This window comes from Takifugu rubripes, chromosome 13, assembly GCF_901000725.2.
Source record: "Takifugu rubripes chromosome 13, fTakRub1.2, whole genome shotgun sequence".
Taxonomy (NCBI): Eukaryota; Metazoa; Chordata; class Actinopteri; order Tetraodontiformes; family Tetraodontidae; genus Takifugu; species Takifugu rubripes.
The window spans coordinates 18,959,494-18,970,615 of NC_042297.1; the positions used below are offsets into that span (position 1 = coordinate 18,959,494).

The 11,122-nt window shown below is 45.8% G+C and overlaps 1 protein-coding gene across 1 annotated transcript in view; it reads right to left on the bottom strand.

Annotated features, from left to right (window-relative positions):
* The window catches only part of tead1b (TEA domain family member 1b), a 29,040-nt gene extending 25,266 nt beyond the window's left edge, over positions 1-3,774 (bottom strand). The window contains 1 exon segment of the mRNA XM_029845982.1: positions 2,892-3,774. The gene's annotated coding sequence lies outside the window, so the exon portion shown is untranslated.
* Positions 3,775-11,122: the final 7,348 nt, after the last annotated feature.

Genomic DNA, 11,122 nt, shown 5'->3' on the forward strand with positions numbered 1-11,122 from the left:
GCTTTGCGCAATATTGAAAAATAAAAGTGCCTTTTCCTCTTAACAATCTGGGACCACTTCAGGAAAACAGCGGTGGATTTGTCCATAGTTTCACAAGGAGGCAAACAGAAACCGGCGCGCTCGCAAAGGTGGCCGACGGGGGCAAAGTGCATTCGGTAGCTGGCAGTCGTTTACAGTCGCAGTACTCAGAGCAGATTACCAGGTGACGTCAGTCAGCTCCGAGCAGCTTTTCGGCGTTGGTGGCACTTGACACGGCCCTCTGCGTTCGAAACGTTCCTTTCTAGATCGGGGTTTACCCCGGTCCACACGCCGCCTGAAAGCCAGCGAGGCTGTCCTCCTTTCACAGGCGCTTCCAGTGCACAATACACAGGCGGCGCATTCGACCAAAGACCCGAATTTCCATCGCCAAACGCGTAATATCATTTGGATTCGAACTATATAACTGTCAGACATTTATTTTTGTCCAAAATAAAGGGTCAGTGAAGCCCAATCAAAGAAGCATCGCATGTATCGACAGCTACCACTGGAGTTTAGAGCGCGCCCCTCGTCGCCTCAAGATCTCCTCCTCGGGAAAAACAAAACCTTTCCTCCTCCAAAACACCTGTTGCATTGAAATTACAGGTGCCCGCTTCCTAACAACAGCCTTCACTTCTGCACACACTCAAACACTCGAGACAAATCGCGCCGTCTAGAACGCTTGAAAGTTAAAAAATGTCAAATTCTGATTAAGCCACATTCAAACACTGAAAATCTGAATAAACCTGTATGTGTGTGTGTGTGTGTGTGTGTGTGTGTGTATCAGCACATCCTTGTTGTCTGCAGCTCTTTATGGAATTTATAAATATCATGCTAATTTGAAACAGGCTAACTGACGTTTGTCATCATTACAATAACAGCATGGAGAGAATAATCTCAAACCGTAACAGGAAATGTGGGAAAGGCACTTTTGTGGGTTCCGAACAGGATCTTTCTCTGTGTGACAGCATTGCGACGGAGCCGGAACAAAAGCCCCAGCATGAGATTTTCAACCAGCCGGTAATTAACGAGTAAAACAGGCACGCTGAGGATCACGACGACGTCAGTTTAACGTCGGCGCTTCGTAGATGTTGGATTAGCTTGGAAGAAGAAACCGCTCAGCACGTATGGTCTTCCCGAGTTTGTTTTTAGGTTTTCCAGGTTGCTGTCACAGACCTGCTCATTATTCCTTTGCAGCTCACCGTTAATTATAAGTAATAAAGCTGATTGAACCATTTTTAGCCTTCCCAGTAGGTTTCCATTAGCACCATTTAACGTGCATTAAAAGAAAGATATGTTAAGAGACGCACACGGTTCTGTTTAGTTTTGGGTTGTTTTTATTAATGCTGGAGGAATGTGGAAAAGTTGGCGAGTTGGAATTTGAATTGTGAACGGAAGATGACATCTAGAAATCAGGACTCACGCGTGTGTGTGTGTGTGTGTGGTGTGTGTGCGTGTGTGTGTGTTGTGCTGGTAAAATCCCAGGGATGTTGCACAGATCCAATCTTCCCGTGACAGCGGGGGACCAACTTTTACTACATTTTAATCAAATTTGCTGAACATTTAGTGGGCAACAAGCCTCAAGAGGTGGAGCAAATATGCCTCCGGCCATCCACAGGTCCTGCCTGTTGCACAGGCTGAAACGAGCCTCCGTCTTCACCACGACCTTCTTACACATAAGGAAATGTTTACAAATCTGCCCTTTCTGGAAGTGCGCTCCACCTTTTCCACAAAATCCTCCCTTACTTGAACCTCTATCACCAGAGACATGGATTCTAGTTACCTGTACCTGAGTTTTATTGCTGATCATATTTGGGGGGGGGAAAGGATGAATTTTGCTTGTTGCGTGTCTAAATCATCGTTCTTCCATACAAAGTCTGCAGAAATCTAAATCATCTTGAGGCTTAAGAGGTGTGACTGAAATAGACCAGCAGCCAGGAGAATGGATCAGAAAGAGTCTTCGGTAACTCTGGTGTGTGTGTGTGTGTGTGTGTGTGTGTGTGTGTGTGTGTGTGTGTGTGTGTTTCTGCTCCTAGATTGAATATCTGAGCTGTGTAAACTGTGGGCCGATGACTGGACAGGGCTGTTTGTTCAAACTGAACCAAAACCAACAATTTAAGGCAGCAGACGTTCACTAAAGTGACCCAGAGACTAAGCAAAGTGTCGCCCAGACCTGCAGCAACACCGAACCGGTACCAGAGAGGGCTCCGTCTCTCTACGTTTCACCCCCAGGTTTACACAACAGCCCCTGTGTTATGAGGGTGAAATTACTTAGTGCCACAGCTGGGACACAGCTGGAACACAGTTGAGAGGAGAATTTAGCTGAGGAGGCAATTCCCAAAGTCTGGGGGGGGGGGGGGGGGGGGGGGGGGGGGGGGGGGGGTGGGGGGGGGGGGGGGGGGGGGGGGGGGGGGGGGGGGGGGGGGGGGGGGGGGGGGGGGGGGGGGGGGGGGGGGGGGGGGGGGGGGGGGGGGGGGGGGGGGGGGGGGGGGGGGGGGGGGGGGGGGGGGGGGGGGGGGGGGGGGGGGGGGGGGGGGGGGGGGGGGGGGGGGGGGGGGGGGTGGGGGGCAAAACAGTGAGGAGCCCCAGTCAGAAGCACGTCCATGCTAACTTTCCTCTCGCTACTTTCAGCCGATGTAAAAGCTTAAAGTGTTACTAAAGGCAGACTAGAACATTCTGGGTCTGATCGGTAGTTTGCAGACGCGGTCCATGTTTTAGGAAGGGGCAGAAAACGGGGGTTTAACCCGCCTAGCAACCTGAAATAACTGCCCCCCCCCCCTTGTTTTTGGCTAACATGTCCCCCGAGCGCACCACATGGAGAGCAGCAACACATCGGAGGGAGTACCGACAAACATGCACACAAAGCGTTTACTTACACAAAGCTTTGCCGGCGATTAAAGGAGGGGGGGGATTGGGGAACCGTCAAGCGTGTTGAAGCAACAAGTCTCCCGAGAGTGGGCTTTTTTTTCTTCGAGGTGGTCCGAAAAGGCTCCGTCGAGACCTCCGGCAACTCACAGCGGTGCCAACTACGGAGAAGAAAACAGCAACGTTTTCAGTCGTCATGTTGTCCAAAAAAAAATAAAATTAAATGTAAATCTTCCAGCGTGCGTAAAAGGTTGATTTCGTCTATCCCCCCGATCCCGCTGGGAGTTTCCGACCAGCTAACACGGGAGGAACCGGCACCCGATGCGCTCGCAGGGGCGTAGGATCGGGCTTCTTTGCGGGGGGGAAAAATGTGAAAAATGTCAAGAGATTCTCGCTGCCATGTCAAAGCTACAAGCTACAACAGAGAGTGCTCGAAGTGGAGCACCCTGTTGCAGCGGCGACCAGGATCGACCATCTATCACAGCGATGGAAACACACGATCTAACGCCACTTCCCGCCGTGGGATAACTAGTTAACACCCAAAATAAGCCGGTAGTATTCCATCATTGATCACTAGGTTCGAATACGTCAGCCCCGCACGAAGAGAAGTCTACGAGCAGTGTTGGATACCTGTAACTCCCCATTGAAAACTTACCTCGTATTTGATAACCTCATATAAAAAAATGCCCCTTTCTTTAGATAATGGGGGTGTCAGGTATTTTTAACACTATGTCAAGTTATTCTGCTGTTTCTGGGCCAGCCAGGAAGGTGTAGGTGAATCGCTTCGCGCACTGACAGAGATTCGAAGAATGCTCGGAATGAGACCAGGAATGAAATGAACGCGAAGAGCGAGTTTGCGTTCGGGGCGGAGCGAGAGGTGGCGTCATCCCGGAGCCCGGCAGTCAGCCTGGGCAGCAGGCGGGCGGCAGCAGGCGCGGGGAGAGCCACGAAACATCCCGGGGAATGACGCCTTCAGGGACACCGCGAAACTCTGATTTTACAGCTCCGCCGCCCCAGAAGTGCCCCCCCCCGCCGCTTCCCCCTGCCTCCCGAATGACCTCAAGCGGAGTTCAGTATTTCATAGTTCCATAAGTATTTCTTTAATATTCTGCAAGCGCAGCTAACAGTGTTTAGAGTTTCTTTTTGGATATAAATCGTTGTGTTGTCCTATTGCAAATTGGCCGAGCTAAATGAAGGTAGCATCAGGTTACCAATTCACTCAGGTACCAAATGAAATGCTTAGCCTTTAAAAATATTCTGAATTGCTTTTGGATTTGACGATGGTGTGAAAAAGCCATAAAATCACCCCGTGCCTCCTGCAGAAACCAACTGTTGCGTAACATGCACCCCCCAGACATAGTGTATGGCTACAGCCATCTGAGGTCAGACCCTGTTTGTTACCCATAAATTTGCTATCTTTTCATTTCAGACATGACTGTAAACAACATGGACCAATTTGCCAACTAACATCAGCCAAGTTCCATTTTTTTTCCTTCCTCAATTCATTTACAAACCTGGGGGCCCCCACTGTTTGTTCAAATGCATTTTGCACAATGAAGAGTGAACAGGCCTATGTTATGTTCAGAAGCTCGGCTTCAGGCTTCAGCGTAGAGTTTACGTGCTCCCATAAATTTATCTACACATAGAGCCTATGTACATCCATAAATTCCCCCATAAATGCTGGTATTTCATCAGTGTCTACTTGTTCAAACTGTTCTGTTATATGTTTCATCACCAGTGGTTGGACAAAGGGCTATAATGAATATCTTATCTGGAGCAGATAAGATATTCATTTTATTATGAATGTGGAGCCCAAATTTGTTGCCTTTCATATTTACCGCTGCTTACTTTCATCCAGTATTTGTTCAGTATTTTTTACCCAATATGATTAGGGTTGCATCAATGTTAATGAGTAATTGCTGCTTATGAAACAAATAAAATCTAACTGATAGATTGACTGATAGACTGAAAGTGCTATATTCTTTACCCAAAAGCTGGTAAATGTAGTAATCCCCACAGCTGCCATTTAAACAAAAGAAAAAGAAAAACCCCAAATGACTACTGTCACAATACAGATGTGTTTTTCACAATCCATCGGTTCAGAAGAAACGCAGCCATTTCTCTCATCTCTATCATGCTTTCTGGTTCGATTTGCGTTAAGGCCGACTTTGTGCAAGCTCCCAGCATCATAAAGACAAAGTCGCGTCAAAGACGCGGCCGCAGTCCTGCCTGAACGAGTCATCCATTAGAAGCCTGTGTTTTGACACCGATCCTTCATAACAGAGGCATCTATAAAGATGAACGACTGCTCCTCAAAAGACATCCATCAGCTCCTTTTTAAACCTGTCTGTGCACGCTTGGCCAGGAGTATAACAGAGGGAGGTGTACCCTTTATATTCTTCATAGAAGGTTGCCATTCCAGACATTTTTATTGCCTTTATGTTTATTAAACTTCCCCACAGAAGCAACCACTCAATACTCATCTGTGAGGTTTTGCTTTTGATAACAAATTGTCAGCCATGCAAGGCACCTGAAACCCTCCTCTGCTCCTGTCTTTCTGTCTTTCTGTCTTCTAAAGATAATTGCAGAAATATCTAAGTGCCTGGAGCTTTACAGCAATAATTCATCTGCTGAAATGTTGAAGACGCTCTGCAACAGCCACGCGGCTTCGCTGGTGTGCGGCAGAGTCAAACAAAGCCTCCTGCGACGGCGCCTCGGTGCACTCAGCGGAGAGCCGCGTTTTGTAAGTTACTGAGCCAAATGATTAGACTTTCGGAGATATTTGAATTCCTTGTTTTCATTTCTCTGCTCACCAAGAAGTTATTTATTTATTTATTTTGATTTTGGGGGGGTGTGGAGGGTGGTGGGTGGGTTGTTTTTGTTACACTGACATGAACTCCGTGCAGGAAAACACCAAACCAGACATGTTGGAACATCTCACCCTCCCTGCAGCGCAACCACCACTGCTGATGAGGACACTCAACAGACGGAAGGACGGACGGAGGTCTCAGCAGGTCAAAGTCAACACAACCAAGCACTTAATTGTATTTATGTGGGGTTTTTTTTTATTGTGCTCCTCTGCTTTGCTGCAGCCTTTAAGAGCTGAACTTTGAGAAAATGAATGAACTGGATTATACTTTGTTTTCTCTACTAATGTATGGTATGTTGACTTCATATTTCCATGCCCCATGCTGTGCTCTACTATACAATGCAACGGAAAATGAATGGTATTCTCCACTATACAGTATTTCACACAGCAATATACTGTTTTACACCATTTTGTACTTTGTTGTGCCGTATTGTACTGCATCATATGAATTTATGCTAATGCCCATAGCTAAAACTTGTCCCTCATCACAATGTACTGCTAGTTACATTATTTCAGTATACACACTATAAATACTTCACTATACTACTCTGTGCTATGCTGTATGATCTGCTCCCCTGCGTTATAGTACACAAGATGATGATATCGCATAAATATTTCATACTATAACCCAACTTACTGTGCATTGTACCTCATTGTGCTGCACTGCATCGTAGTGCACTGTACCACACTGTACTGTATTGTACTGTGCTAGTCTGTTTATTACACTACTGTATTATATTGTAATGTCTTATACTGTACTGTATCATACTGTACTGCATTGTTTTGTTTTATGCTGTACGGTATGTATTATACTCTACTGTACTATACTGTATAATTCTGTACTGGTCTGTATTCTACTGTTTTATACTGTATGTATAATAATGAACTGCATCACACTATACTGTATTGCATTCATCCATTCAGAGTTGCACCACCAGCATTACTGAAGGAAAAGTAGCTCCATCATGATGGGATCAGCTCTGCTGCTCTGACCTGCCCTCACCCTGACAGCTACACTCCTGTATTTACACACTTTTTGCTAACCCCCCCCCCCCCCCCCCCCCATTGAACAACACGTGACTAATGGAACCAATCCAGAAAGAAGGAGGACTGGAATAAGGAACAACACCATTCTAATGTCCACTGACAGCTGTCTTCAGGTCTAGACGTCATTATTATCATCATCTGTAAGTTGCTATAAGTGATAAGACTAAGTCTGCCACAATTTTAATCTTTGTTTGCTTATAATTCCCATTCAAACTGCTGCGGGAAAGAACATTTCTGCATTCTCTTCACTGATTAAACGTGTATTTTAGAGAACACCAGCCCGCCCTCCTGAATGAGTGAGCTGAAGTCCTCAGAGCTCTTCTTTCCTGACCTCACGGTCGACCGCGACATGCTTTGATTTGAACTCCCTCCTTCAGGCTGAGAGAGGGAGGCCCAATAGAATTAACCTGGCCGAGTCCATTTAGCTCCAGAGCTGCTCTGCCGCTGCCGCTGCCGCTGCTCGGCCTGGTCTGGCTCAGCCTGCTCTGCGTCCTCCTGTAATCAGATAGCCGTGGAAGGCCAGGTGGTTGTCTGGCTCTCTGCTTTGACTGCTCAGACAGCATCTCTGATTCACTTTGTTGGGAGATTAGAGGAGAACCAGTTACCGGTTAAATGAAATGGGAGGGCACAAAGGTAGAATTTCTGATTATGTCACTTGTTTGATTTGCTTTTAAGTGTGACGCTTTGCTGCTTTCCTCCATTCACAGCCACTGTGGCCCAGTTTGATGAACTAATTTCATGTACTGAATCAACAGATTGATGGAACATTGTAAAAAAAAATAATATACATTTTTAAAAAAAGACTGTTTAATCTGGTTTCCAAAGATACAAATCCAGCAGGAAGTGAGTGATTTGGCTTCCTAGGCTGTCCGAGGGTGATGCCCCCATGCAGCAGCATATAGTAACATTCTATAGGGTTTTATTTCCTAAGTGCAGTGGCTGCAACATATTTGATAAGACATGTAAATTAAATGCAGAAATGACCTCTTTAGCCTCAAATTGAACAATTGCCCTTTGAAGATTTGCTATTTTACAATATTGTATCATTTTTTGTGGCGACATTCAGTCATATCTGTCAGGGACGGTTCTGAGATATCATCACAACCCAACTCCTTCACATTGTTCTCTTTTAAAGAGATTCACTTTTTGACACTATCGCAGAGGTCCTTCAGACCAGTGAGGCCTGGGCTGTGTCACAATCTGGTCCAACTCTGCCTTTGACAGCCGCGGTCGACCTCAGATGTTACACTGGTGTACCGCAGGGATGTGTATTCTCTCCACTACTTCAGTCATTCAGACAAATGAATGCATGTATCAGTCAGTAGATTTAGAAAACACAGAAATCCGATTCCATCTCTGTCTAGCAACAACTCAAGCAATGTTGTTTAACAAAAAGCAGAACTGTGGAATGCAACTTTCTTTGTGACAACAACTCTATTTTATAGGATTCCATCTCTGTAAAAGTGAAGAGACTTTGGAGAGATTATTTAGAGGATGTGGTCGCCCTTGAAGTGCAGGAAAAAACATCAGAGCAAGAAATCTCAACAAACCCCATCAAGCAGAAGCTTCTATCTCCTGCTGATTATAAAACAATTTGCACCAGTCTGACAACATACACGTCCTCATCATTTAGCTCAGGAAATGACCATTATTCTGCAAGTCAAATATGAATAAAATGAATGTAGTGGGGCAGGGACCAGGAGTTTACAGTTAGAAATTACTGTGTGCAGCTATTAGCCGGAGCACCACTTTTCTGCCTGTCACAGGGTGTTTTATGAGACAAATCTGTGCAGCCAAATCCACGCTCCGCTCCTTAATAGAAGCTCCATTAGAGAGCAGGGATGGTGTGGCCGCTCATTGGTTGTCCTAATGACTGTGAAATTGTAAAGAAATGTACATCAGCAAACGGGTCATTGTTGTCTATCACAACCAGTATTTATTTGTTGGGTTCACTTTGGTACAAAGTCGTACCTTAACTTGAGGGGGGTCCTTTGCTCAAGGGCACCTCTCCTGCCAGCCGCCGCCTGTTCACATGGTCTACAACGGGGACTTGAACCAGAAACCCTCTGAATCCCAGCCCAGACTGAGCTGCTGCCGTCCTGTTTTAGCATTAAAAGATTTCATTCTTTTCACACCCAGAACAAAAATAATGCCACTGCACCCTGATGAAGTTAGGTTCTAAGGACGGAACTCAACGCAAATGCAAATGATCTGAGGCCTCAAATGCTCCCAAATGTTGTATTAGATGCTTGCGTGCGCTGCGGCGGCGGTTTGCTGGTGTTTATTGTGGCTTTAAACAGTCGACATACCTGCTACTCCGCCACAAATCTCTTTATCTCCCCTGCAGCTCACTTGTCTGTTGGTGGGTGTCTCTGCCAGCAGGACACAGACGTTAAAGACAGATTATTGCGTAAGCGATGTTTAAAATGTGATTATAACCAGATGTGCATGCAGATTATAACCGAGGCCGCGGATTTTGCGATATCGCACAGATGCATGCTTTCAGAAACGCTCTTTACGTGCAGCTGTCAGGAAACAATAATAAGCCATATTTTTTATTTTTTCTTCTGCCAGTTGGCCAAATAAAACCTTCCGCGGCGTGATGAAAAGTGTTAGATGGAATGATTGCTGCAGAAAGAGAAGCATAAAAATATATGGCCTTCATGGCTGTACAGTAAAATCCTTTTTTCAGAACCAAGTCTCAGGAAAGAAATTTAAAAAAAAAAAAAAAAGCTTGAGAAAAAAAAGGAGAAGAAAATTGTGCGGCTGGTATAAAAAGAAGTGGAGAGCATACATTTGACAGAATCTGAAGCATGAGCACAATTCAACAGCCATCACAAATGAGTTCCTGGACCACTAATAGCCATAAACGGCTCACCTCCAGCATCCTCCACCTTCTCACAGGTGTTTTTGTTAAACGCCGCTGTCCTATATAAAAGACAGATGAGGGAATGGTCTTAGCATGTGCAGAGAGGCTTGTTTGATATTAATAGTGGTATATAAAGGCAGAAACAGGCCTGTAATTACCCTTAATGGCTGGAAATGCTCCTGTTTAAGACATCTTGGTGTGTGATGTCTGATTATGGGTGATCATTTTCTGCTTTTTGGTTGAAAAAGCACAGCTTAGAGGTCCGGGGCTTTGCCGATGATAGCGGCTCAGACAATGGGCTATTGAAATGCATTCTCACTGTCCCATCTTAAATGTCAGCGGACTCGGCCGACAAGAAATCCAGGGGCCTCATTTCTTAGTCAGCCCGCATCCTTGGCCAAGACTAAGCACAGCTGGAATTACGCTGCGACCTGAAATGGCCACTCAGCAGCTTTTTGCCTGGAACTGGATTACATATGTGATAATAAAATATCATGGATATGCAGAGAGTGTGTGAAGACCTTTTCTTCAACATAACCAGGTGATCCATTTTCATTTTCACACAGAGCTTTCTCACATTTTAGCACAAGAGCCCAACGAATACGATATGTATTTTTTTTTAAAAGATATATATTTGCTCTGTGTGTACTGTACAGAGTTTAACTATTACATCACCAGTTCTAAACTCAACCAAGAACCTTCTGTGTTTGTGGGGGGGGGCAATAGTGTCGAGGCACTAGTGGCGGCACTTGTTAGACTGCAGTCGAAAGGAGCCACACCATCGGCCCCCATTAGCTCCAGAAAGACAACGTCGGCACCTTTCCAATGCTGTTGCCTCTCTCTCCGTGCTGAAATGCACCAGTGCTGCTGCTGAGGTCCGTCTCCCTGTTATTGAATGTCGAGAGTGAAAGTTTAGCAGGCAATTAACCAAACTGCACTCCTGCTATTATCAGCACTTTGGGAGGGTGAAAAAATAGCCGGCCGTATAAGATGTGGCTAACTAATGGATAGCAATCTTCTCAGAGATATAGATTATTACATGTCAAGGCAGAAAAGAGAAACTTATAGCACGAGTCGTCCCACAGTCCCAGCTTCCACAAATATGACAGTTTTCAGGGTTTCTGCGTCACTGAGGTGTCCTTAAAGGCGTCCTCATTTCAGATGGTGATGACTCTGGTGAGTTTTATTCAGAGCCTAAAAGATTAAAACGATCTGATCTTGGTGCTGACTCGAAAGAACATTGTGTTTCTTCGTGTGCCGTGGATTTGGACGACCTAAAATGGACGGAGAAACTTCTGGGGAGAGGCTTGTAGGTCCAACAAGGTTCACAACAAATGTCATGCATTGATGGAGAGGTGGGGAAGGCTTCTGAGGGGCCGCTAGTGGACTGCTGGATTTATGTCCCTTCCTCAGCCTGAGCCCAAAGGCCCGGAGAGCAGGGGCTGACCAGACCGATT